We start from the raw sequence: 26,429 nt of genomic DNA on the forward strand, positions 1-26,429 counted from the left end.
TTTCTTTCTTTCTTTCTTTCTTTCTTTCTTTCTTTCTTTCTTTCTTTTAGTGTGAGAGTGGGAGTGGGGCAGAGGGGCAGAGAGAGAAACAGAGAGAGAATCACGAGCAGGGTCCACACTCAGCATGGAGCCCAGTGTGGGGCTCAATCTCACGACCGTGGGATCATGACCTGAGCTGAAATCAAGAGTTGGACCCTCAACTGACTGAGCTGTGCAGGCGCCCCGCTACTTTTTTTTCATAGTGGGACTGGAAGGATTAAGCTGTCATTATGACCGTTTCTATTTTATTTAAACGACCGCACAGATCCAGGAAGGGAAGACTGCTTTGACAGGAGTTCACCTCAAAAAGACCCAGGGATGGGGCGCCTGGGTGGCGCAGTCGGTTAAGCATCCGACTTCAACCAGGTCACGATCTCGCGGTCCGTGAGTTCGAGCCCCGCGTCGGGCTCTGGGCTGATGGCTCAGAGCCTGGAGCCTGTTTCCGATTCTGTGTCTCCCTCTCTCTCTGCCCCTCCCCCGTTCATGCTCTGTCTCTCTCTGTCCCAAAAATAAATAAAAAAACGTTGAAAAAAAAAAAAGACCCAGGGCTTTGGCTGATCTCAGATTAATACGAGGGCCTCGTATGGATGGTGACGTCTGTGATTAGAAAAGAAGGGGCAGCTGGTGGCTCAGTCGGTTAAGCGCCCGACTCTTAATTTTGGCTCAGGTCATGATCTCACGGTCCGTGAGTTCGAGCCCCGCGAACTCAGTTTGGAGCCTGCTTGGGATTCTCTCTCTGTCCCTTTCTCTCTGCCCCTCCCCTGCTTGTGCTCTCTCCCTCTCTCAAAATAAATAAAAACAAGCATTTCAAAAAAGAAAAGAAAAGAAGGTAGTCATCCCCGGAGCCAACATGGGCTCAGCAAGACCAGGCAAATCTTTCAGATTCCGGACAGCTTAGCGATTGGGGGAATCTGTTATTTATTGGGTGCCTGTCGCGAGCTGGATACTTCACATATATGATCTTAATCTTCACAAGTTGTGCTCTGGATGTGACAGTATCCATTTTACAGATGGGAGATTGAGGCTCCGGGAAGTTGAATGGCATTCCCAAGACTGAGGGCGCTGGGATTCAAGCCTGAATCTGTCTGGCCCTTCGTGTCATATCGCGCTGCCTCCTAAAACACTGGATAGGGTCTGTCATGCTCTCTAGGACATGATGGCTGGCTGGGAGGGCATCGAGGGGGCTCCCGTCTGGCTGAAAGACCGCCACAGAATGTTCATAGAGTCGGAACCAGGTCAGTCTGCGTGGGTCTTTAGAGGTAGCCGTGGGGCTCTGCCTTCTACCCTGTTCTGACCGATATATGCCACAGACCCAAAAGGAGGTATAAAGGGTGCGGGCCTGTAACAGCAAGAGGTGATAGAACAGAGAAAAAGGACAGAGCAGAGCTCAGATAGCAAAGTCAGGATCCTGAAAGATTTCAACAGGCTGGAGTGGTCAGGTGGGTTTGGCATGATGAAATGTCCCAGGGACAGTAAAGGCTGGGGCCTGTCTTGACTACTGGAAAAAATGAGAAAGGGATTTAGGAGTTCAAGGGCCAGTGAGTTCAGTATGTGTCACTAGGCTACATTAAGAAAGGTATGGAGTTTGGAACAAGGGAGGGGGACCACTGTCCTGGCCCAGCCTGCTTTCTGCCCTGGGGCAGTCTCTACTGTGCATATTTGAAGGTCATGTGTGATTTTCTGTCCTTCATCTTTTTTTGCAGGGGGGGGCTAGTGGTGCGGGGGGGCGGGTGGCGGTTGAGGTAGGCAGAGCCCTTCTGGAGTTTGGCCCTTGGATTCCATCCAGAGTAGCCTTCCAAAATGCCACCTTTGGAGGTGGGGAAGTAGCAGCAGATTTTCTGAACTTCTGTTTGAACAGAAAGTTCTGGATCTGGTCTTTATGCTCTCTGGGCAGAGGAATGTGCTGGTCCCTGAATGCTGAGGAACTGGGAGGGGTCCTGGTCCCCTTGGCCACTGGCCAGGTGGGTCCACTCCCTTTCCAGCTACGTCCTTCTCCTCTCAGAGCCTTATCCCGGAGGTCAGTGCTTCTCCAGGGCCTGGCAGCGTTGGGTCTTCTGTGCTGGAGGCGGGCAGGAACAGAGAGCCTTGTAAGTTGCTCATGTCGGGGCTGGATCCCTGCTTGAGCTGGGGTGTCACCTGCCAAGCTGAATTCGGCACAGGAAGCGCCTGGCTGGGAGACGTACTGTTTAATTTGGAGGTTCTGTTCCACTCTGAAACGCACTGCTCCTGCCAGCTGCAGTGAAGGGAAGCTGTTCAGCTTTCCTCTCTCATGCCAGGATCACAGCCACTTTTTCCTGAGAAAGAAACAGGGCTGCAGACAGTTTTACTCATTAAATGCTTCTTTTCCTTTTAAATCTGTTTTTACAAAAAAATTTTTTTTTTTTTGCACGAACAGAAAAGCGAAACGAGTGATATTAAAATAAACAAGGCATTGGAGACAGGAAGGTTAAAGCAGATTGTTGGGGGTGGGGAAGGGGGTTGGAGACGCCCCACGTTTCTGCACACAGGCTGCTCGTAGCCTGTTGAAATGCGAGCGAGAGAAAATGTCCAGGAGTCTGCCCACCTCCCAGCCCAGAAGAGCTTTTTTTCCCCTCAAGTGTCTTGGGGATTTACTGAGAAAGAAATGGGGAGGGGAGCTCTCATTTATCAAGAGCCCACTAAATAAATGCTAGACCTGTAACCTGGGTGATGTCATTCAGTTCTCCGAGGAACCCTGGGGGATAGGGCCCATTTTATAGATAAGGAAGGTTGAGGCTCAGATGTATTTTTTTTTTTTTTGAAGAGAGAGGGAGTGTGAGAGAGAGAAAGGGCACAAGTGAGTGAGGGGGAGAGAGAGAGAGAGAGAGAGAGAGAGAGAGAGAGAGAGAAGCAGGGCTCACCCTGGGTTCGTGTTTTACCTGAATCAGGGCTCCAGCTTACCTGAAGCAGGGCTCGGAGGCTCACATGGGTTAAGGTTAACCAGTCGGGGATATACAGACCTGGGATCTGACCTTGCATGTGCCTGACCTCAGATGCCATGCTCTTTTGCGCTATCCTTTGTCACCCTGAGCAGTTGTATATCCAGCTGGCGGATGCAGAAGGAGGAAGAGGAGAAAGATGAGATGTTGGCCAGCCCTGAAGAGTGGGTGTCCTACCTGGCGAGAGAGCACAAGACACTGATTGCTGTGAGTGAGCCAAACCTTAGTTGCTGGGTTCTGACAGATACAGGGGGTTGGGGGAAGGGTTGTGGGGTGTGGATGGGGTTGGCTTGATAACCAGGATAGGTTTCCCGGAGGTGGCCCTCTGGAAGTTGAATGGAGGTGAGAGAATGGCCTTGAGAAAAGGCAGGAAAGGTGCTAATCTGGCTTGGGTGTGAAGAGGTGAATCAGGGTGGGGTTGTCAGGATGGTTGTGTTGGAATCAGGGGATCAGGGTGGAGAGTGTGATGCCAAGAAAGAGTCTTGGACTGCGAGGCAGGTGCCTGGTTCTTGTCCTGGAGCTGCCACTGCTCACTTGCTGTGTGGTCTTGGGAAAATCCCTTTCCCTCTCTCGGCCTCAGATTTTCTGTCCGTTAAAATGGTGGAATTGAACTTGAGAGCCCCTACAGACCCTTGCAGGGTCCCATGAAGACAGAAGGTGACTGTAAAATCCAGAAGGCCTTGAATTAAGGACTTGGCATTAGAATCATCATGAAATATTAGTCTAAGAGGCCCCCAGAAATCACCTTCTAGATCATCTTACTTCAGTCTGCAACGAGTTTTCGAGGTGAAGGGAAGGGAGGTGGGAGAGGGAGGGGCCTCCAGAGGCCTGGATGACATGCAGAGGACACCGAGGGGTCTGGCGGGGTTTTACATGCATTCTGCACCAACATGCGGTGGACCAAGAGGCAAGGGGTCAAACAGGAGAGGGAGGTGAGGCCAGACCGTGGAGGACCAAGGGGCTTCCGTTCTATCCTCTGGGTAGTGGGGAGCCATCGAAGGAGTGGGAAGGACCTGCGCAGAGGGGCCACTTTGACAGATCACGTGGGCAGGTTTGATGATGTGTTTGACGGGGGCTGGGAGTCGATACAGGCCAGGGTGAGTGCCGGGAGGGCAGTTAGGGCACCGCGTGTCCACTCAGGGAGAGACGGTGATGGTCTGAGCCGTGGGAGCAGAGTGGGCATGTTGAGGACAACATCCATTCAGGAGGAACCGGGAAGCGGGGGGGATAGGATTTGTTGATTGACTGCACGTGAGGAGTGAGGCAGAAGTACCCCAGGTTTCTGGCTCCGTGGTCCTTACTGAGATGGAAACACTGCGGGAGGGGTAGATTTTGGGGGGAAGAAGATGAATTCAGTTTTGGGTTTGGTGAGTGTGAAGAATCAATGGAACACGCATGTCATGGCTTTTTCATTCAATTGATCACTCCTTTCTTCATTCATTCGCCATTGAGCATTCACTGTGTGCCAGGCACGGCTGGCTGCTGCCTTCCTGAAGCTGTCAGTCGAGAGGGGCACCCAGAAAGTTCTTCCTCATGCTGAATTTCAGTCTGCCGGATTTTTGGTCTTCTTCTGCCCTTCGGGACCTCGCGGGACTTTTCCACCTTCAGAGAGTAGAGACCAGTGGTCGTGGCTCCCTGCGTTGCTTCTGGTTCAGGGAATATGGGGCTATGCAGGCCATGTGAATTTAGAAAGTTGCATAGAAATGGATTTCGGCCCTGAGTGCCTTTTTGCATAGCCTCATCTGTCGAGTGGGTTTAATCAAGCCTCTCTTACAGGCAGTGGTGTGCTGGAGTGGGTTCCTACTGGCTTCCAGAACCGACTGAAGGCATCTCTTCTCAACTCTGTGGTCAGTGACGTCCCATTAGTAGCTCAAAGTCAACCACGGTGGGAATATTTAGACCATGGGAATTGGCCGCTGCTACAAGCCAGGTCTCTTTCTTTCTTCCAGACTGCTAGTTGGTAAATATCTGCCAGCATCCTACTGCTTAAGGACTCACGGGCAGGATGCAGGATGTTGAGCACCTGGTGCACGGCCCCCGTGTAGGCACACCTGCTTGGCACACAGTAGGAGCCTCACAAACGTGACTCCCTTCTCCTTAGACATCTCTCTTGTAGGGGCAAAGCGATTGTTCCATTCACTCAGAGCATCACCTCCCTTTCAGCCAGGGACGACTCCTTCTCTCTTCTCAAACGACGTGGTTCCAGCGACAGCTGCCCTCTACTTGCTCCCTCTGGCCTCGGCAGAGGGGTGGATCCAACAGGATGAGGAGTTTGGAGTCTTATGAATCTGGATTTGAATCTTGGCTCTGCCCCCTGCTAGCTGTGTAATAACCCTGGGCGAGTTATTTAATCGCTCTGAACCTCAATTAAGTCACCTGTAAACTGAGGACAGACATGCCTCCCTCATTAAGTTGTTGTGCAGATGGAATGAGGTAATGGGTGTGTGTGGGTGCACGAGGCCCTGGCAGCGAGGCGGCAGTTTCAGTGGGAGCTTGACTGACGCTGGTCTCCTTCCCTGAAAAGTCCAGTGTGGACTCGGGGTGGGGGGTGGGGGCGCTCTGACAGCCGGCAGTGGGGCAGGGGAGGCAGCGGGGAGGCGGAATCAGGGCTGCATCCTTGGGAAAGCTATTTCCTGGTGGAACGCGTAGTCCCGGAGTGGCTGCGGGCCGTAGGACCCTCCAAATGCATTCCGAGTGCAGCGGAGGGGAACTCCCCAGGCCGAGGTTCACGCTTCCAGACCGTCACCTGCAGATCTGCAGATATGACCGCCTACCAGCAGCTCGGCTCGTGGGTTTCTGGAGCGGCTGTGGCAGCCTGGGCTGCGCTGATTTACCACCCCAGCCCCAAGCAGATTAAATCACCCAGAGTCATTTGAATTGTACCTGGCCTTGTCACACAAATCTTAGAAACTGCTGTCTGGCAGGAAAACTTTCTCTGTACTCTTTGGAGGAAGTCTGAGAGCTCTAGAAATTGAGGCAGAGTGGGAAAAAGAAGGTGGTGCTGGGAGGGGGAGGGGTAGGTTTCTGCATCTTTGGGTCAGGCCTGAGTTGGTGGTTGGAGGAGAGACTGTGGGGTGTGTACCCGTGAGAGAGCAAGCGAGCAAGCGAGAGAGAGAGAGAGAGAGAGAGAGAGAGAGAGAATGAGAGAGTGCGAGCTCATTGCAATGGCCTTTGGGGGCAATGTCATCTCTGGCTGTGTGACACAGGGCAAGTCACTTAACCTCTCTGAGTCTCAGTGGATTGTTGTGAAGGTCAAAAGGGCTAGCTTGCTAGTGTTTTGTAGACTTTATTAATCAGCTGGGAAGAATAGACAAATGACTATATAAACAAATTATATATGGCCGTACTTACCATATGTTGAGCAGAGAGTAGGGACTCTGGGAGTTAAAAGAGAGTGGGTCCATTATCAGAACTCTGGAGCTTGACTTGGGCCTTAAAGGAAGGCTAAGTCCCAGGAGAGTGATGTGGAAGAGGTTATAGTGCAATTAAAATTGTCAGCCCCCCATCCATCTCCCATGGTGTATGTGGCTTTGGAGTGGAGTCCTGATTGACTTCGCCAGTCAACATAGTCCTTCTCCCCAAGTCCCATTTTTGACACATGGATTGGTTCTAAACCAATCAATACACACATTTCCCCAGTCACAGGAATTGGTTTAGATTGGCCCAGTGAGACAGAAGGCCAGAATTTTTTTGTTAGATGACTGGAGAAAGACATCCAGTCTCTCTATCTGGATTTGAATGAGGTAGCTTGTGGATCTAATTCCTGGCAGGCATCTGGTGACTGGGAACACAACCGGAGATTACTGTAAACATATGGATGTGGGAAGAGCCTGGAACATCACAGAAGAATTCTGTCCCAGCCCTGATCAAACTGTGCCTGAAGCCTGTTGCATCTGGACTTTCTATTAAGTGAGCTGATGAATTTACTTTTAAAAGCCCACTTAGATTTTAATTTTGCATTATTTAGAGCTAAAATCTGATACAGGGATCTGAGTGGAGAGTGAGGACCTACTTGGTATCAGGCAGCCATTAGTGAGGAGAACATCTAGGCTGGAGGAAAGGGTTGGGAGGGGTGTGTGATGAGCAGGGGTGGCAGGAGGCCACAGGTAATAAGGCTGGAAGAAAGTTTGGAGTTGAATAATGGAAGATCTCAGACACAAGTATAAGAATCTGGACCTTCATTCTGTAGGCAGTGGGGGATATTTGAAGACTTGTGAGCTAGTGAGGGCATGGTAGGGTGCTGTGAGCTGAGTGGGATTTGAGAAGGTCAACCTAAGAGTAGGATATAGGTGGGACTGGAAGGAGAAGTTGGGGGCTAAGACCTGAGAACATGATCATTTACTGATACTGCACCCAGTGTGTGGATTATCTCACTTAGTTCTTATAATAACTCCTCTTTTCTTTTCTCTTCTTTTCTTTTTTTTTCTTTTTTCTTTTCTTTTCCTTTCCCTTCCTTTCCTTTTTTCTTTTCTTTTCTCTTCTCTTTCTTTCTTTCTTTCTTTCTTCCTTTCTTTCTCTCTCTCTCTCTCTCTTTTCTTTCTTTTTCTTTTTGTTTCAATAATCTTCAATAACTTGACAAGACCGTATAGTTACTAAATGACAATCAGGACCCGAATACAGGTCATCTGACTTCAAAGCCTGTACCTTATTCACATTTGTGATGACACAGGTGACAAATGAATACAAGCCAAACCAGGATAGTGGTCACAGGAAGGGATGCATGAGAGACATTAGGCTGGTGACCCCCTAGATATGTTCTCATTAAAGTCAGAAACTAGACCAGGGCAGCTGTTGTTATCAGTATTTTAAAAATCACTTTTGCGGCACCTGAGTGGCTGAGTCGGGTGGGCATCTGACTTTGGCTCAGGTCATGATCTTCCCACTTGTGGGTTGGAGCCCCAAGTCAGGCTCTGTGCTGACAGCTCAGAGCCTGGAGCCTGCTTCAGATTCTGTGTCTTCCTCTCTCTCACCCCTCTCTTGCTCGCACTCTCTCTCTCAAAAATAAATAAACATTAAAACATTTTTTTCTTAATAAAAAAAATTTAAAAACCCACTTTTCCTAGGGGTGCCCGGGTGGCCAGTTGGTTAAGCGTCTGATTTCAGCTCAAGTCATGATCTTGGGATTCATGAGTTTGAGCCCCTCATCAGGCTCTACACTGACAGCACAGAGCCTGCTTGGAATTCTTTCTCCCCCACTCTCTCTCCTCTTTCCCTGCTTGTGCTCTCTCTCAAAATAAATAAAATTAAAAAAAAAAAACCCACTTTTCCCAAGGTGCTAGGCATTGTAATTAGACAAGAAATAAAAAGAGATACATATTAGAAAAGGAGAGCCAATAATCATATCTAGCAGATATGATTATTATTTATCTGTAAAAATTCAAGACAGTTTCATGAAAACAACTGGAAAAAGTAAAGTTTGGTAAAATGGCCAGTAACAAAACAACATATAAAAACAAATAGCTTTTCTGTTTATAAAATGACTACCTAGAAGGTAAAGTAAAAGGCCTCATTTGCACTGTCAAGAAGAAAATAGTAACACAAAATGCCTGGAAATAAACTTTATTAGAAACATGTGGGATTTACAGGAAGAAAACCAGAAAACTTGCCTGATAGAAAAGAGACTCGGATAAATATGGCATGTCCCTAGTTCTTGGGTGAAAAGATTTAATGCTTTAAGTTTGTTCGTGCTCCTTAAGGGAGTGTACAAAAATGAAGATACTCCAATTAATACTGCAACAGGATTTTTAAAAAATTTGACAAAAATAATTATAAAGCTAATCTGGAGGAGTTAAAAAAAAATAGAGTAGCTAAGGGAAATTCTGAAAAAGAAAAATGATGAATACTTACCCTCTCAGATATTAAAATGTTTTATAAAGGGACAATAATTAAAATTCTTATGTAAGAATAGCAGATCACCAGGATAGAATAGAGGGTCTGGAAATGGATCCAAGTATTTAAGGGAATTTTGTATACGATAAAATGGCATTTCTGTTGAGTTGGGAAAATATGGGCTGGTTTATAAATGGTGTTGGCATGGGCCAGCCATTACAACACAAGCTGGTTTTCTGTCTTTCTCCAATAAGACCAAGGCATGAAGACTACAGAGTCTTCATGAATACGAATGAATAAATATGAATGACTATTTTGGTCATCTTAACGTGGTGATGTTCCTTCTAAGCATGATGGGATATCCAGGAATCATAAAAGAAAAGATTGATACATTTGAATATATGAAGATGGAAAGTTTAAGACCATTAATAGTAAAGGAGAGGGGCGCCTGGGTGGCTCAGTCGGTTGAGCGTCCGACTTCCGCTCAGGTCATGATCTCACAGTCTATGAGTTTGAGCCCCGTGTCAGGCTCTGTGCTGACAGCTTGGAGCCTGGAGCCTGCTTCAGATTCTGTGTCTCCCTCTCTCTCTGCCCCTCCCCTGCTCATGCTCTGTCCCTCTCTGTCTCAAAAATAAATAAAAACATTAAAAAAATAGTAAAGGAGAAAAGGGAAAGTGTATATGATAGATAATTCTTTAATCTGATTCTCAAATGTGCAAAGAACTCTTAAACCATTCATTAAGAAAAAGATAAATATCTCATTAGAAAAATGGGCAAAAGACACGAACAGGCAATTCACAAAGAAAATAATTACAAATCACAAAAAAAGAAGAAAAGATACTCATTTACTTTCATTAATAATTTAAACAATGCCACTAAAAATGAATGTCTTTTGCCATCTGTTGATTTGACCAAACATTAAAACCTGGGGCTAGTGAGGGTGTGGGAAAATATGCTGGGACACTGTTGATGGGAAGTACATTGTACGTTTTCAGAAGGACAGAGTGGCAAAATTGGAAATAGTGTACTCTTGCAGCAATTTCCTTTGTACGATTTTATCCTAAGGAGATAATTACAAAGAATAAGCAAAGAGATATGTACATGGATATTTACCACAATATTGTTTATGAGAGTAAAATCTTGACAACGTTCTAAAGGATCAATAGAGACCCAGCTAAATAAAGTATGATACATACATACAATGGAATACTATGAAGTAATTAAAATAATTTTGTAGAGCTCTATTTATTGACATAGAAAGATGTCTATGACATATTGTTGAGAGAGAAAAGCAGGTGTCAGTGAGAACAGTATGTATAATACAATCCCTCGTCTATAAATTATATACATAGATCTCTATGTGTATATATGCATAGAGATATGTCTGGAAGGCTGTTCACCAAAATGCTGGAGTGGTTATATCTGGGTGGTAGGATTTTGAGTGATTTTTACTTTCTTTTTCCTACTTTTAAGTATTGGTTTGATTTTTTTAAATTTTTTTTTTATACTGAGGATATATCATGTTCTTCAATCAGAATAAATAATAAAGCTATTTTTATTTTGGAAATTAGATAAATATTAAATAAGAGGACTCGGCACATCGTGATTTAATGGATGCAGATAAAGAGTCAAGATGCTGCCAAGAATTTGATCCTTGAGCCTGGGAGGATTATGCATCGTGGAGAACCTGGAGTGGGAGCTGATTCTGGAGGAGAGAGGAAGTGCTGGGATTTCGGAGCTTTGGCTTGTTGCTGTGGCCTGTAGGCAGCAGGACGGCTCTTAGGAGGCTGATCCTAGGGGCGCACTTGAGGGGCACAGAGGGCTTTTCCCAAGGACCAAGCTGTGGATGAGATCTCGGAAGGAGGGGGTGTAGGAGCAAGAGAAGGCTGGAAATCGGGCCCTGGAACATGGCCACATTGATGTGATGGAAGAAACTGCATTAATGGTCAGAAAGGCAAGGAACCACGGGGGGCGGGGGGTGCATAGCTTGTCTTGGAATTCCATAGGGCGGGGGTGAATTTCCAGAGAAAGGTCAACCATATCTAATGCTGCAAAGGCACGGACACCAGGGAGAGGGTACGGGACTTGACAAATAGGAGTCTGTTGGTGACCTTGGAGGGAGCGGTTTGGGTGGGGGAATGGGGCCATGTGTGGGTGTGTGTGGGAGTTGGGTGTTTGTTAAGGGAGAAAGGAGGGTTGTAGCTTGGGGGAGTAGTTTTGAGGGAAAGGGACTGAGCCTTGCTTGGGGGGGTGGCATTAACTGGCATGGGCACCACCCTGCCCACTCCCCAACACTGGCAGGCATCTCTAGACATTCTGCGCAACCTGGGGAAGCTTCAACACCTTTTTCCCAACAGCCAGACCAGGGAGCCACCAGAATCTATTGGACTTGGCCGGTGAGAGGAGCCTCTTTTCCATGCCTGGGCTTGAACACATACTTGAAGGATGATGGGAAGGCAGGCATGGAGGCCGTGATTGAAGGTGCAGGGGAGAGGCCTGGTGGAGCCAGAGGCCCCCAGTGCAGGTGTGGGCTGTGGCTTTAGCCCCAGAAGACTTCTGGGTCTGGAGCCCAGGGTGATTAGAGTGCTCTGTCTGTGAGTGTGCGGTGACTAGATGCATGCTTTGTGTGATGCTGTGAAAAAGCCCGGCTGCGTGTAAATTACTAGCTGGTACACAGATATTGGGGGCTCATCATGGCTCACCATTTTGCCATCCAGGGAAGGCAAAGCAGGGACTCATTGTTTGGACACCTGGCCTAAGGGGAGTCTGCCTGTGGGCTCCAACTGCAGGGTCTGAGAGCAGAATAAGGAACTGAGATTCAGTCGTGGCTTGCTGGAGGAACTTTCAGGAAAGACACTCAGTGGGGTTCAGCTGCCATCCTCCCAATGGTGTTTTGATTGCATCAGTGAGAACATGGGGTCCTGGATACTGGAGGGAAAGGCTCTTCTGGACCATCCCTGACCAGAGCTTGTCTGGAGCAGTGGAGGAACACAGGCATATGGCAGAGCTCACTGACAGCAAAGGTCCAGAATGGGGAGAGGCCCAGGCATCACGCCCAGTGGAGGAGAAATGTTGAAGGAGCTCAGGCCAAGGAATTAAGTGTTTGCTTTTAACATTCTGAAGCGGTGTTTCCTAAAATGTGCTTTTAGAGCCCTGGTTTCTTGAGGTTGTTCCAAAAAAAAAAAAAAAAAAAAAAAGGCTTCTGTGAGCAAATACATTTCATGAAATGCAGCACCCTCAGCTGGGTGCCTGTGAGCACAGTAAAGGCTCAGAGAAGTCCTGCAGCCAAGAAACGGATGCAGAAGTTTTCCAAACTTATTTGACCACAGAAACTTTTTCAATTGCAAAATTGAAATTTACCTTCTGCAAGGTTAGTGGCTGACCTCGGACAGATGCAGTGACATGTCCTGTGTGGTGCCACGGGCAATGTTTGGGCCAATTCAGGGATGTTGCAAAGAAGCAGACTTTGGCTCAGTTCAAGGAAGAACTTTGCAACAATTGCTGATATTTTGTTTTATTTTTTTAAATTAAAAACATTTTTTAATGCTTACTTATTTTTTAGAAAGAGAGAGAGACAGAGCGCGAGCAGGGGAGGAGCACAGGGAGAGGGAGACACAGAATCCGAAGCGGGCTCCAGGCTCCGAGCTGTCAGCACGGAGCCCGACGTGGGGGCTTGAACTCACAAATCGCGAGATCACGACCTGAGCCGACGTCGGACGTTTAACTGACTGAGCCACCCAGGCAGTAAAGGACTTTCCGTCCCCGGAGGCCTTGAGCAGAGCCAGGCTCCAGGTGGGTGTCACCCTTGATTTCTGGGGGTCCATGAACCCTGAGAGAGGGTCTCTTTGGCTACTGAGAGGTGGTACTCCTCCCTTAGAGCCTGTCGCTTGGCTTGTACTGCTTCGTACTCGGCCCAAGAGTACTTGGGATACTTGAAATGAGCAGTCTGTGAAGGTAAGATGTGAACACATAAATATCCTCATTAAGTCCCAAATACACATCCCAAACTTTACATAACAGGAGCAGCAGCTGGAGACGCCCACAGCCCTAATTGCTTCTCTGCACTAAGAGAACATCCTCTCTCCAGTTCTGCTTATTCCATTCATTTAGGTAATTACTGGAGGGAGCCAGCTGTGGTAGACCGGCGGGCAGGCGGGCTGGTTTGTGACACCACGGGACGGGTGCCACCACGAGGATGGGGTGCTGAGGGTCGCTGACAGCTCTCACCTCTCTTCATGGGGAGCAGGGGCCTGGGGACGGGAGGCTGGCCACTCAGTGCCTGTCCCGATCCCACTGAGCTTCTGGGACAGGATGCCTGACCTCCTGGGGACCTGACCAGCACGTGCAGGGCAACAGGAAGGACCCAGGGCCAGGTACAGGCATGGGGACAGGAATGGACGGGCGTAGACGCCCCTGTGTAACAAACTACTCAAGATGCCTTCTCGGAATCTTGTGCTGGGCTGGCACGCTGAGGCCACAGTCCCTGCCCCCGGAGCCCACAGCCCGGGGGTAGGAAACAGCCACAGGCGGGAACAAAACCGGATCAACGCAAGCTTTCAGGCCCGGGAAGGTGGGTGCCTGGGACCGAGAACCAGACTCTGTCTTAGAGAAAGTGGTTAGAGAAAATCTCCTGGAAGAAGAGGCAATAGGATTGACCCAGAGAGGGAAGTTGCCCGCATTTGGGGGGTACCCTTCGGCAAAACGGGGCCACGGCGACTGTGGACTTCTGGGTCCCAAAGTAACACCTGTTTTGCCCCCTCCCCCCAGCCTCTGGTCTCTAGTAACCATCCAGGATTCGTGAAGACCATCTGGGAGACACCTTCAAGGATGTGCGAAGCCTGGAGCTCTCTCAGCTGGGAGCTGGGCCCTCGGTGGTCGGCCAGAGAGGACACCCTTGAACGGTCAGATCGATCCCCTCTTTGGAGGGACACTGGGGAAGGCTGTGGCCCAGGCGCGCTGCCCGCCAGGCTTCCCGTGGGTGGCGGGTGTAACTTTTCTTCCTGGTTCTCTCTGAGCCGCCAGCTCTGCTCCCCCAGCCCCGAGTGGCGGCTCCTTGGGCCGGAAACAATGTGCTTTCTCCACGCCTGGGAGTGGAAGTCAGCAGTTTGGCACCGTCTGGCTGGCAGCCTCCACCGGCTTCCTTTGGCACTTTATTGGCAAAGGCGGTGACATTTCTTTCAGTTGGGTGGGTGGAGCTGTTATGCAGACTCTCGCTCTCCTCATTCGCCAGATGAATATTCATGACTCAGGCAATCTGTACCAGCCAGACTTTCCTGAGGGCGGCAGCTTTTCTTCTCTTCCTCTCTCTCTTTTTCTTTCTCCTTCTCTCCTTCCCAGCTCTTTGGAAAGCTGGAGTACAGCTATATTTAATTTACAAATACGGAGCTATTTAGCTTGCCTTTTGGGGTGCAGGCACTGGGGAGGAGATGCCGGGGATGGGAACAGTGGAAGCATTTGGTCCCTGACCCTGGGCTTCCTGGTCCCAGTGTCCAGCCCCCAGGCCCCACAGCCTGGGAAGCCTTATGGATCCGGGGCTCCCTTTGAACTTGGCATCTCGGTGCCTGCATGCCCGAAGGTGCGGCAGCTCCGTGCCACCTCGTTCCGCGCTGGCTGCCGAGGTCAACGTGGACGTCTGAGACACTGGTGCCTTCCTGCCCAGTGCATGGCAGACCCCAGCGATAGATGAACGCTCCCTTGGTCTCCCTACTGTGCTCTCCCGCTTGTCAAGGCCCACTCAGACCCTGCTCCAAGCCCTAGACAAAACCCCAGAAGGCACTGGGGCATTTGCTAGTCATTTCTTTCCTAGAGGAAGAACCAGTCCCTACTTGGGGTCCCCGTTCTCTGGGGATACACCTGCTCCTTCCCTGGGAAGGGTGGCTACCTACTTTCTTTTGTCTCTTCCCATAGAGGCACCAGAAACTCTGGCAAAGGGCTCAGAATTTCCAGAATTTGCCAGGGAATTTGGTCTTAGCAAGGATGTTCTCGTGTATGTCTTGTGTGTGTGTGTGTGTGTATGTAAATATTTACGCACAGCTTAAGTGAGTCTGTATGCCTACATCTATGTTCGAGTGTTTGAGTGTGTGTCTGTATGTGTAAGGGCGTGAATGTGTATGTGGCGGGAAGTCTGGGAATGTCTGCATGTGCGAATGCGCCTCTCCAGTTAGAGTTGCGTATGTATCGTTGTGGGTCTGGGGTGTTGTGTGTCAAGGTGCTCCTGGCGGGGGGGGGGGGGGGGGGCAGAGGCTCGTCTGTGTAGTGTGTATGTGTGCATGTGCTAGTGAACTGTAAGATGTGTGTACAAGTGTATGTGTGCATGAGAGTCTGGAGGAGAGAGAGAGAGAAAGAGAGAGAGAGAGAGAGAATGATTCCCCCTGACCTCCATTCTCTCCCAAACCTCGCCGTCTAGGGAGGTGGGCGGCCCCCCCCCCCCCCACTTTGCAAGTGTTACAGATTCTATCCAAGGACGGGAACAGAAGGCTTCCCAGCACAGAGCGTCCTGAAATTACTTTATATTCCCCCCTCCTTGTTTCATCTAATCAAAATAGCGTTAGGCTCACCCATTCTCCCTGCCCATCCACTTAGCCCCGAGGGAGGGAGCGAAGCGGGCCATCTTGTCTGACCTCCTCTGAGAGCACCTTGCAGCCCCAAGCCAAGGAGCTGTCTTCCAAATCTCCTCGTTCCACGGCCCATGCTTCAGTGGCAAGAGCCAGCTGCCTCCCTGCCTGCCAGCAACCGCCAAGCTCTTCCAGAACCCACATCCAGGCTCAGCCTCATTTACAAATATGCAAATTTGCATCTTTTCTGGTATGCAAATGGAGACATGACAAATAGCTAATTAGGGTCAAAAGAAGCACTCTGAACCAATTAGTTGTAGGGTCGATTCCTTTCTGCTGGGAGGAGACTGGCCTCTCCTGCCCCCCTCCATCCCTGGCTCCCCCAGGCCCACACACTCTGGCCTGTCCCGTCTGGCTGGGGCCATGGACGGTCAAAGAGCACTGAAACAGGGGTTGTTGCTTGAATCACAGTCCCACTCTGGGTGTTAGCTGTGTGACCCTGGACACACTCACCGGGACCTCGGTGTCTCCCTCTGTGAAACAGAGCAACGGCAGTGGCTGTCTTGCCCCTAAACCTCCACCCCAGTGTCGTGAGACTTTGGGGGGACTTGGATGGCAATAGCCTCTGGAAACTGTACTAAAATGCCTCTGATAGGCGCATCACTTGTGTTCTTCCAAAGTATTCTGCCCTTGATTTCATGTAATCGTCACATCCACCCTCTGAATTAGATGAATTAGATGTAGCGACAGCGTGGCAGTGAGTTTCATCCTGGGTGCCAACTCTGGCCAATTACGATTGTCTGCCTGGAGCGGTGCGTTGAGAAGGATGTCGAGGCCAAGTCTGGATTCCCCAGGAGAGAGACTGTGATCGATTAATGATGTCTGCCACGGGCAAGTCATTGGGCTCTGGCAGTCACGTGCTACATATTTACCGCCCAGGAAAGCTGTGGAGTTCGGAGCAGGCACCCGGGTTCCGGTCCTGTCTGCTCCCTTGAGTAAGTGACGTCCCCTTCCGGAGCTCCGCTACCTGGTCTAACCCAGGCACAATACAGCCTGGGTCTCAGAGCTATTGCGAGGAGGCAAACGCTTTCTTTCATCCGGGAGGTGATGTGGACACTTAATTGACACTTCAGTGGGACGGGCGTGCTGTCCCATTCCAGAGGCGGGGAGCCCAAGGCCTGTGGAGGGTGGATGACTCGGAGAAGAGGAAGCCAGCAGCCTTACCAGGCAGGCCCGCACGGGCGGCTGGGGCTGCTCTTCTCTCCGCCACCACAGGATCTTGGCTCCCTCCTGCCTCCCCCGCGCTGATGCCCCAAGCAGGCTGCAACAAGCCCCGCTGGCCTGGCTCCACTTCTGGGTGTGAAGTTTGGCTGAGTCGGCACCTGGGAGAATGGGGCAATTGCCATCCTGGAGCCCAGGGCCTGGCCCAGGGCCAGTGGGCGGACGAGAGATGGTGGGAGGGCCCGAGGACCAGGGAGCCAGCCAGAGCTGGGCGGCTGGCAGGAGAAGGTCAGGAGAGCACCTGGCTTGAAGGGGGCCGGCTTGGGGGTGCTGAGAGCCGGGGCCTGAGTGCCGCACAGAGCCCAGCTGTGTGCGTGTCCTGGCTGTTGGCAGTGCCCGAGCACGGCCTTGAACGTGCCTTTGTGCGTGTGCATGCATCTCGGGATACATCTGCGAACGTGTGTTCTTATAAATCTTTTAGTGTGTATTTATTTTTGAGAGAGAAAGAGGGAGAGAGAGACAGAGACAGAGCGTGAGTGGGAAGGGGCAGAGAGAGAGGGAGACACAGAATCCGAAGCAGGATCCAGGCTCTGAGCGTGGGGCTCGAACTCATGAACTGCGAGATCGTGACCTGAGCTGAAGTCAGCTGCTCCACCGACTGAGCCACCCAGGCGCCCCGCGTGTGTTCTTATAAATGGGCATAGATGCATCACCTAGCAGTGTAAGAATAGGCGTGATCTATGTAGTTGTGCACATCTGTGCATCAAGGTGTGTCCGTGTGTCCGCGTGTACCTGTGTGTGCGTGCCTGGCCTGCACCTCTGTGTCCAGGTGAGCTTCTTGCATGTACACGTCAGCATCCGTGTGTGTCTGTCTGTACGTTTCTACCCGAATGTGTGGGTGTCCATTTGTATGTATCTTTCAGTATCCGTACGGGCGTGTGCACACTGGTGCGTCCGTATTGGTGCACGCGTGCCCACCTCTGTCAGTATCCATGGGCATCGCTGTTCAGCGTGTGTGTCCTGTCTAGTGCCCTGTGCCTCTCTGTGTCAGTGTCTGTAAACCCGCCCTGTACCTGCACTCTGGAGTGCCTCTGTGGCTGTGCCCATGTGCTGGTCCATTTCTGGGTGTGCACGTCTCCCTAGGAGGGTGTTGGTATCTACTTCTGAATGCAGGCATGGCTGTATCAAGGTGAGCAGGATGGACTCTTCTCTGTGACTGCCATAGCTCCCTTTTGTCCTCTCCATTTTTCTCTCCTCTCCTCCTTCCTTTCCTTGCAATTCACTTGAAGGGACCTGGCTGGCCCAGGCTGCTGTGGAGGTGACAGATGAGTCTTAGAAGCCCACTTCGGCCTCTAGAGAGGGGCTCCCTATGTCCATCTCCCATGTGGGCTCAGCCCCAGAGCCACACAGGCGTCGGGCTTTTTAAAATGGAAGTTGTTGCCCGCCCCCCTCCCCCCCCCCCGCTGCATATTAATCATCGGCCCCAGCAGCAGTGAGAGTGACAACTCATGACTTTTTCTCCTTCCCTTTGCGGCAGCCCTCCCGGACTTCCCACCTGCAAAAGGGCGGCCCCACCACCTGCCGGAAGATCTGCCGGCTTGGGCTTTGGAGCATGAGTGCTCCAGCTCAACTGTTTGCCTGTCGACGGTCCCTCTGGCATCGCTGGACCTTTTCTGGGATTGGACTTGGGACTCCTCGCCTCCTGGCTGTGTTTGGATTCTAGCCTTCCCCGGTTGGACCTCCCTGCTCAGTTCCTTGGGTCATTCCCAGGCAGCCTCTCCTGGATACGGTTCCCCTCCTGTGCGGGCTGCTCCCCCAGGGACTGGGGCCGCCTTCCCCATCTGCCCCAGGCTCCCTGGCCCACGGCCTGGCCCACAGCCGTGCTGGAACACGAGCGTGATGGATGATTCCAGTGCCTCAGCTCATATCTTGCAATCATCCGATGGCTCCCCTCCCCTTACAGTCTTCTCCCTTCACTGATGGTTTTGGATGGAATTTAAAATAAAAAAGATTGATTAAAAGTTGGAAACTGTGTAAGTGAAAATAAAAGCACTTAAGACCAATAAGTATCATTTGAGCTTTAATGGAAAGAGAAAGCATGGTTAAGATGGCATTTTAGGGACATTTCTCAGCGGGTAAGTGTCCTGACTTAGTTCCCCATTTCTGGGAGTCTGTGGCTAGATATCCTCCTTGTTGGAATCCTGCCCAGGCAGGCGCCGGAGCAGAGTGTGAAGAACTCGGGCTTCAGGCTTGGAGAAGCCTGGGTTGACTCACTGGCTGTGTGACCTTTCTGAACCTCAGTTTCCTTTTCTGTCCTTTTCTACAATGGGGATCAAGGACCTGCTTCACAGGGTGGTCGCGAGGATGACGGAAGATAACGCCAGGACCAGAAGCAACGCCTGGCACGTAGTCTTTCCCTTTCAAGAACACACCCCAAACTCAACCACCTCCCTCCACCTGCACTGTCATGGCTGAGCACCTCCATCCGTCCCCTCTCCCGAGCTGTCTATTCCCTATGCTGCGACACAGTGATCCTGTTAACATTCAAGTCACAACACGTCACTCGTCTGCTCAGAAACTTCACCGTGGCCCGTCTCAACGTGGTGTTAAGCCGAGGTCATCACAGCAGCCTCAGGGTGCCACGTGCTCAATCTCACACTACCCACCTGGTTCCCCAAATGTACCCGCCACATTCCTGCCTCAGGAATGCCTTTGCGTGCGCTGTGTCCTTTGCCGGAATGCTCTTCCCCCGGATCTCCTCATGGCTCCCTCTGTCATCCCCTTCAGGTCTGTATTCAAACGTTACCTTCTCTGGGGCGCCTGGCTGGCTCAGCCGGAAGATCATATGACTCTTGGTCCTAGGGTTGTGAGTTCGAGCTCCACCTTGGGTGTAGAGATTACTTAAGTAAACGAAACAGAACAAAAAGCTACCTTCTCTGGGAGGAACACCCTGTTCTTTCTGACTTAGTGTTACCTATGGCTCTTAACACACTCAGCAATATCGGATTATACTTTTTACTTATTTATTTTCTATGTTGTTTGTCTTCCCAAGAGAATGTAAGCTCTTTGAGCACAGGGATTTTTGCCTTTGTTTCCACCATCCAAATAACACCTGGCAAGTAATGGGCACTCAATACATTTCTGCTGAATGAATGAACGGCTCATCATAATGGAGAGTGTCACATAGCCATCTACCGGCTTGGGCAATCAGGGGTTGTCATTGTCTGCCAGCTCTGGAGGGGCGTTGCTTCAGAATGACTGCCTTAGCAAGGCAGTGGGGGCCCTTGGGAGGAAACCTGTCCCACGGGCCTCCTGCTTGGGGGCAGCCAGCTCAGGAGGACGCGCCCAAATGCTGATTCTTGACCCAGCCTGAGAGTCAGCATGGTCCTTGTGGGCCAGCCAGAGGTCAGGGCTGCCCTCCCTGGCATTCTCTTTTATATCCATGCACCACAGCTACAAGAGCATCCAAGGCCAAGGTGGTCCTTCTTGGAGACTCACACTCAGCTGGGTCTCTCCATGGGAAGAGGGCACTCCGCCTAAGGTGGGTAGTCCCACCAGGCACTGGAAGGCTGAGGGAGTGTTAGCTACTAGAAGGGCATGGGACAGGCACTCAGGCTCAGGGAGCAGCATTGGCAGAGCTGAGCAAGTAGGAAGCCTTTGGTGTGCTAGGGAAGGGCAGGCAGCAGGGGCGTGGCTGCAGTGCGCCTACCTTACCTGGTGGGAACTTCTGGAAGCCGGGATTGGGTTCAGTCCCTCTTTGCCGGCCCCTCTCGAACGTGCTTAGCCCTCAGTAGTGCCATCAGTGTCTGCTCAGATCCAGGAGTCTGGGAGTCTGGTGGTAGAGTCACCTCAGAGCACAGAAAAAACACGATGGGAAGGTCAGACTTGGGAGTGGGTCTCGATCTTATCCATCTTTCCTTAAGTAGTTTCTTCAAAGGTTGGGATGGGGGGTGGGGGCTTCTCCAGGGGTGGGAGACGCACCCAGGCCAGAATGATCTCTCCACACAGCACCTTCATGGCTAAAAGTGGCCTTGTCTGGATTCTGGAACAGACTTCCTAACTTTTTGTTTGTTTGTTTGTTTGTTTGTTTGTTTTCTTCAAATGCCATGGACTTCTTCAGCAGTCTGGTGAAGCCCATGGAACCTTCTCAAACAGCAGAAACTCATTCTATTGAGCTGCACTTGTCACCATGGACCCCAGGTTGAAATGGCCAGTTGTGCTCTTTGAAGACAAAGACTCCGTGCTTTAAAAAGGGTACAAACCCTGGCTTCTCCTCCTGCACGCTGGGAGGGCGGGGCTGGGGAAAGCTGTTGGTGCACCTCTTGGCTGGCTGTCCTGGGAGGAGGGAGGGGAGCAGCCCTCTCCCACCGTACTCAGAAGGCAAAGTGTGGACCCTTCGGGAGGAAGCCACGGGGAGGGGGACATGCTGGGCTGCCTGGGGGGAAAGGAGGGAGCTCCCCTACCTCCCGGGGATGGCAAGCTGGAGGCCCATCTGCCAGGGGTTCTGGGATCAGGCTGTGGTGGGTGATCGCTTCTCGGGTGGGAGATTTTGGCAGATTTAGCCCGAGGTCCTTTTGGAGGTGGATCTAGGAGGGGCCCATGGCTGCCGGGTCTTTCTCCTTTACCAAGCTCCGAGCCACCTGCTACCTGGGAATGGGATGGTGGGCACTCTCTGCTGACTTCTGTTCGCCAGGCCCGCACTAGGGATCTGCATCAGTGTCACTAATTTTTCCTCGGAACCAGCAGCTGCTCTTAGTCTTTATTTTTTTAATTTATTTATCTTGAGAGAGAGAGAGAGAGAGAGAGAGAGAGAGAGGACACGCGTGCCACACCAAGTGGGGGAGGAGCAGAGAATCCCCCTGACAGTGTGGTGGAGCCCGATGTGGGGCTCGAACTCACGAACCACGAGATCATGACCTGAGTTGAAGTCGGACACTTAACTGACTGACCCACCCAGGCGCCCCCTGCTCTTGGTCTTTTGAAGATCCTGGGGTCAGAGCTGGGGAGATGTCTTGCTATTCTGAGTCTGTCCCCCCAGAACCGTTCCTGGGCGTGGGGACGTGAAAACCATCTCACCCAGCCTCTCCGCAGCTGTCTAGAGTTTCAGTTCGGAGCCTAGGATGGGGTCCCTCCTTACCTCTGTGGCACTTTGGCCGTCCCCAACAGCTTCAGGGCCCTCAGCAGAGCCTCACGCAGTCTGAAATTATCTGGGCCACACCCCTGTGGTGTGGATGGGGTAAATGAGGTGCGGGAGGGTGAGGGCTTAGCCCAAGTCACATAGCCTCTGGGTGGCAGACCTTGTTCTGGAACATCAGCACCTGACTTCCTCCCCGCCGGCTGAGCAGAGGCGGCCCAAGGCGGGAGAGAATCAGTAGGAAGGCAGCCTTGGGTCCCCCTTGACAAACACATCATGCTTCCCACCTGAACCACCTCCGTGGGTGGGGATTCGGGGACTGGTCTATTAGCTTTCTCCCGCTGTCCCCCGAGGGTGCATTTGTCTGTTTTGCATTTTTTCCAGGCTGTAGTTAGACAACTCCCGGTCCTGGGGGGGAGCGCTGCGAAGAGAAAATGTCAGGGCGACACGCCGCCAAGATAACATTAGCGAAATATCAAGTCCTTTATGATGTCAGGAGGGATTCCTTCCCGCGGCCGAAGCTGCCTAATGACATCATAAAATAGGCCTGCGGCAGCCACAGTCCCCCTGAGTCATCAATCAGGCCTGTCTGTGGAGGGCCCCGGCACTGGGGGGTGAGGGGTAGGAGGGGGGGGATGCAGGATTTGAAACTTAAAGGGGGCCCCAACACAGCAGCACCGGGGCTGAGCTGAGGGGCTGAAGGCACCCACCGCCCCTCGGAAGTGTCAGCCCCCTGAGAGCAGGCACGTCACCTGAGCCCCTCCGAGATCCTGAGGCCGGTTGGCCGGCCACTAATGGCTCCCTGGGAGGCCTCTGTCCAGGTCATAGCACTTCAGTGGTGCTGAGGGAGAGGAGGGGGTCTAAGCCCAGGCTTCCCGTTTGCCGATATTGTCCGGCACAGACCTAGGCCCCCTTGTCTGGAGCAACGGGACCAATGGGGACAGGGTGGCGGTCCTTGACCTGCAGGTTGTGTGTTTGCCTGTGTGTGTCCATCTATCTATCTATCTATCTATCTATACCTGGGGGTGTTTGCAACACATACACTGTACGTGGATTATCCGTGTCTGCGTTTGTCTGGCTGTGCACACTCACATCTGCAGCCCACTCCTGCCTCCCGCCTCTGCGTCAGTGTCTGTCCCTGTGCCTCTCTGCATGTCCACGCGCTTGTGCTCTGATTGTGTCAAATGTCTGCAGCTGCGGGCAAGGGGACATAGAAGGGGATCCGGAAGACCGAAGAAAGAAGGAGGACCCCAGAGGGTGAGGGGGGCTGTGGGGCGTGTGTGTATGTGTCCCACACTTCTTACCACCCTTGGCTGAGAACTTTGGATTGCACTAGAATCACCTTTAAAGACCTACCCATGCCCCAGTCTCACTTCAGATCAATTAAATCACAACCTCTGGAGGCAGGGCTTAGGTATTGGTATTTTGATTTATTTTTTGAAAATATTTTCTAATGTTTATTATTTTTGAGAGAGAGAGAGAGAGACAGAGAGACAGAGCATGAGAGGGGGAGGGGCAGAGAGAGAGGGAGACAGAATTCAAAGCAGGCTCTAAGCTCTGAGCTCTGAGCACAGAGCCCGACGCGGGGCTCGGACCCATGGACCATGAGATCATGACCTGAGCTTAACCAACTGAGCCACCCAGGACCCCCAGGTATTGGTATTTTTGAGAGTCCCCCAGGTGGTTCTGAAGTGTAGCCAGGGTTGAAGTGTGTCCAGAGACTTGCCATTCCAAGGTGGGGGCGGGGGGAGGGTGGTCTGAGGACTAGCCTCACCTGGGAGCTTCTAGGAAATGCAGAGTATCAGGCCCCTCCCAGACCTCTGAGTCATACTCTGCACACCCTCCCCCCCTGTAATCTGTATTTTAATGGGATCCCCACGTGATCTGTACATCCATTGACGTTTGAGAAGAGTTGAGAGCGGTGCTTCTCAACTAATTCACATCTAAGAGTTTCTGATTTAGTAGGTCTGGGGTGGGGCCTAAGAATCTGCTTTTCACAGGAGCTCCCAGGTGATGCTAATGCAGCTCATCTGGGGACCACACTTGGAGACCGCCCCCCACCCCCGGCTTAGCTCTTGTGCAGAGGGAGGCAGACAGCAGGAGAAGGAGTGGAGGCGTGTGTGTTGCGGGTGTGGGGATGAGAAGGAAGGGGAAGTCACTGGTCACCCAGCCAGATCATGGGTGGCCCTGCCATCATCTTAGGTCTTCCATGTTCCTGACTCAGGGACTAGTCTAGGGATGAAGCCAGGAGAGAGAATGGGTCTCCTGAGAGCTGCTGGCATTCATTCCCCGCCCCGCACCCTTTCTGGTCCCTTCCCCACCCCACCATTGTGTTAAGAAAAAGAATCCGGGGCCGAAAACAACATTAAATAGGGGCGCCTCACTGGCTCAGGCAGTCGAGCATGCGTGAGACTTTTGATCTTGGGGTCGTGAGTTCGAGCCCAGGTTGGGTGTAGACATTACTTAAAAGAATTTTTTTGATCCAGGGCTGGACACTTCTTCATTCCCGAGAACCCCGGGCCAAAGAGTCAGGTTTTCTCAGAGCCTAAGCTCATCAAGATGCCCACGTGCCTTCTTGGGGCCCCAGCGCAGAGCGGGGGCTCCAGTCGTTAAGGCGGTGGTCTCCAATTCGCCCAGGACCATCTCAGCGTGTGATGTCAGTGTGTGATTCTCAAAAGTTTACATGATAAACCAGATTCCCTTAACTGCTAACGGCTGCTGGAATGACTACAGTGTGGTGGCGGTAGAGGCGAGCAGGCCTAGAGGTGGGGTGGGAGGTGACTAGGGGTGTTCCCAAGGGGAAAGCCCTCTGGAACCTGACCCCAGGCTCCGTCCTCCTGGCCTGGCTTCCTGGGTGAGCAGTGGGAGGGAGGACAGCCAGCCACCAGCCACAGGACAGGGTTTACTCTGGTGGAGGTGGTGTGCCGGGGTGGGGGGGGGGCAGCTGGCCCTGACTGTCCATCTGCTGGGGCGGCAGGAGGAAGGGCGTGGGTGGGCGTGGGAGCCACAGGCTGGGCTCAGCCACGGCTCCTCCTGCCTCCTGCAGGCTCTGCACTATCAGCACCTCTTTGGGCCGCATCTCGCATCTCGGCAGTGGCGGCAGCGGAGTAACCTGAGGGCTAGGGCAGGAGATAGCGATCAGCTGGAATACCAGAGGTGTGAGGCAGGCATGACCTCACCCAGGGTGTGCCTGCTCTCGGAGCCTCATCAGGCCACCCTCCCCACCCCGCTCCCAGGCACCCCCAGGCCGGCTTAGACAACAAGCTTCAGCCAGCCACAGCAGGGGCGTCCCTACGCGCTGGGCTGGGTCCCAGCCAGGGCTCAGGCCAGGTAGCTCTCTGGGAGGAGCCTGTAGGCTGCCTGGGGGCCAACGCTGTGGTCTCTAAGGGCATCCGGGTCCTTCTCCGGCTCCCTGGAGAAGCTGAGTGGGAGGGCTGAGGCTGGGGAGAGCTATCCAGGACTGAAACGTGGCCTGGAGTTGTTACTGCCCAGTCACCAACGGAGCTTAGAGACCTGTCTCAGCTTGGGGCCGGAGGTGAAGGCCAGGAAGGGGCAGATCCTGCCTCACAAACAGCAGGGGGTCCTGCTGTGTGTGTGTGGGGGGGGGGGGGGCGGGCTGGAAAACAAAGCCAAAAATGCCCAGAAGAGACCGGGGGAAGTATTCACTGAACCAGATGTATTGGAACACTCGTCGGCAACTCCATTGAGCCTGAAGCAGGCTGTTAATGTCAGGTGGTTGACCTTGGGCTCTGATACGAAGGTCCCCTCCCCTGCCAGGAGGATTTTGCCCTGCAAATCCCTGAGGTCTCTAGGAGAAAATACCCCCACCTCTGATGGGCTAGAGCAGAAAGTGAGCAAGTAGCAGCGGGAGCTGGCCCAGAGCCTTGGAGTTGGGGGCTGCCCTTGGACCCCTCCCACCGCCCTCAGCTGTTCCCACCTAAGCCCGCAAGCACCCCCAGGTCCTTCCCACACACGCTCATCGTCCCACTCGGTCTATAGCCGCACCCCCTCCTGATCTACCGACACTCGTGCCCACTACCTCCCTGTACACCCCACACCCACAGGCACACTCGCAGGGAGGCAAGCAGAAGCACTGCACAAACAGCCACTCTGAGACACCTTTGCATAAGGAATGAATGGATCCACCTGTGAGCTGCTGGCCTCTTCTGGGCATGCTGGGTGTCTGTGGGCTCAGAGTCCCAAACCTAGCAAGGCCGACCACATTCGTCCCAGTGCCCGAGGCCACAGCCCTGCTCCGCACAGTGCCTCCTGGTGGCCGCCTTCCCCCAGCCTCGTGGATCCCAGCTGCCGTCCAGAGTGCAGAGACCCTTTCTTCCATGCGCTTATAAGGCACCTGGCCGTATTGCAGTGCATCTTGTTCTCTGAGTTATTTATTCAGCTCAGCAAATGTTTCTTGGGATTTCCATGTGCCTGGCCCTCTGCTGAGCTCTGGGGTCCGGAGACAAGGAGAATAACTCATCATTTTCAAAGAGCATCTGGGGCTTAGCAAGACCCTCAGATGGGCTCCCCCTGGGCTGTCCTGGGATTACATCCTCCCTAGACCCTCCCCCCACCTGCTCACTCCCCCATCTGCCCTCACACACACTTTTCTCTGCCCCATGACAGCCACCCTCCTCCTCCTTGTCATTCTCTTGCTTTCTTCATCCCCCTTGTTTTCTTCCTCCACACTGGCTT

The 26,429-nt window shown here is 52.1% G+C and overlaps 2 long non-coding RNA genes across 3 annotated transcripts in view; both read left to right on the forward strand.

Annotated features, from left to right (window-relative positions):
* LOC121026887 (uncharacterized) overlaps positions 1-12,435 on the forward strand; it is an 18,116-nt gene extending 5,681 nt beyond the window's left edge. For both annotated transcript variants that reach the window (XR_005788479.1, XR_005788478.1), the window contains exons 2-3: positions 3,092-3,203; positions 12,388-12,435. This is a non-coding gene — a long non-coding RNA (uncharacterized LOC121026887). The remainder of the gene's footprint in view (positions 1-3,091; positions 3,204-12,387) is intronic.
* Positions 12,436-12,474: 39 nt separating this feature from the next.
* Positions 12,475-16,122, forward strand: LOC121026886 (uncharacterized). Its single transcript, XR_005788477.1, has 3 exons — positions 12,475-12,617; positions 12,846-12,935; positions 13,593-16,122. It is a non-coding gene; the product is annotated as an uncharacterized LOC121026886 (long non-coding RNA).
* The last annotated feature ends 10,307 nt before the right edge of the window (positions 16,123-26,429 follow it).

Source organism: Herpailurus yagouaroundi, unplaced genomic scaffold, assembly GCF_014898765.1.
Source record: "Herpailurus yagouaroundi ecotype Mexico unplaced genomic scaffold, PumYag 77, whole genome shotgun sequence".
Classification (NCBI taxonomy): Eukaryota; Metazoa; Chordata; class Mammalia; order Carnivora; family Felidae; genus Herpailurus; species Herpailurus yagouaroundi.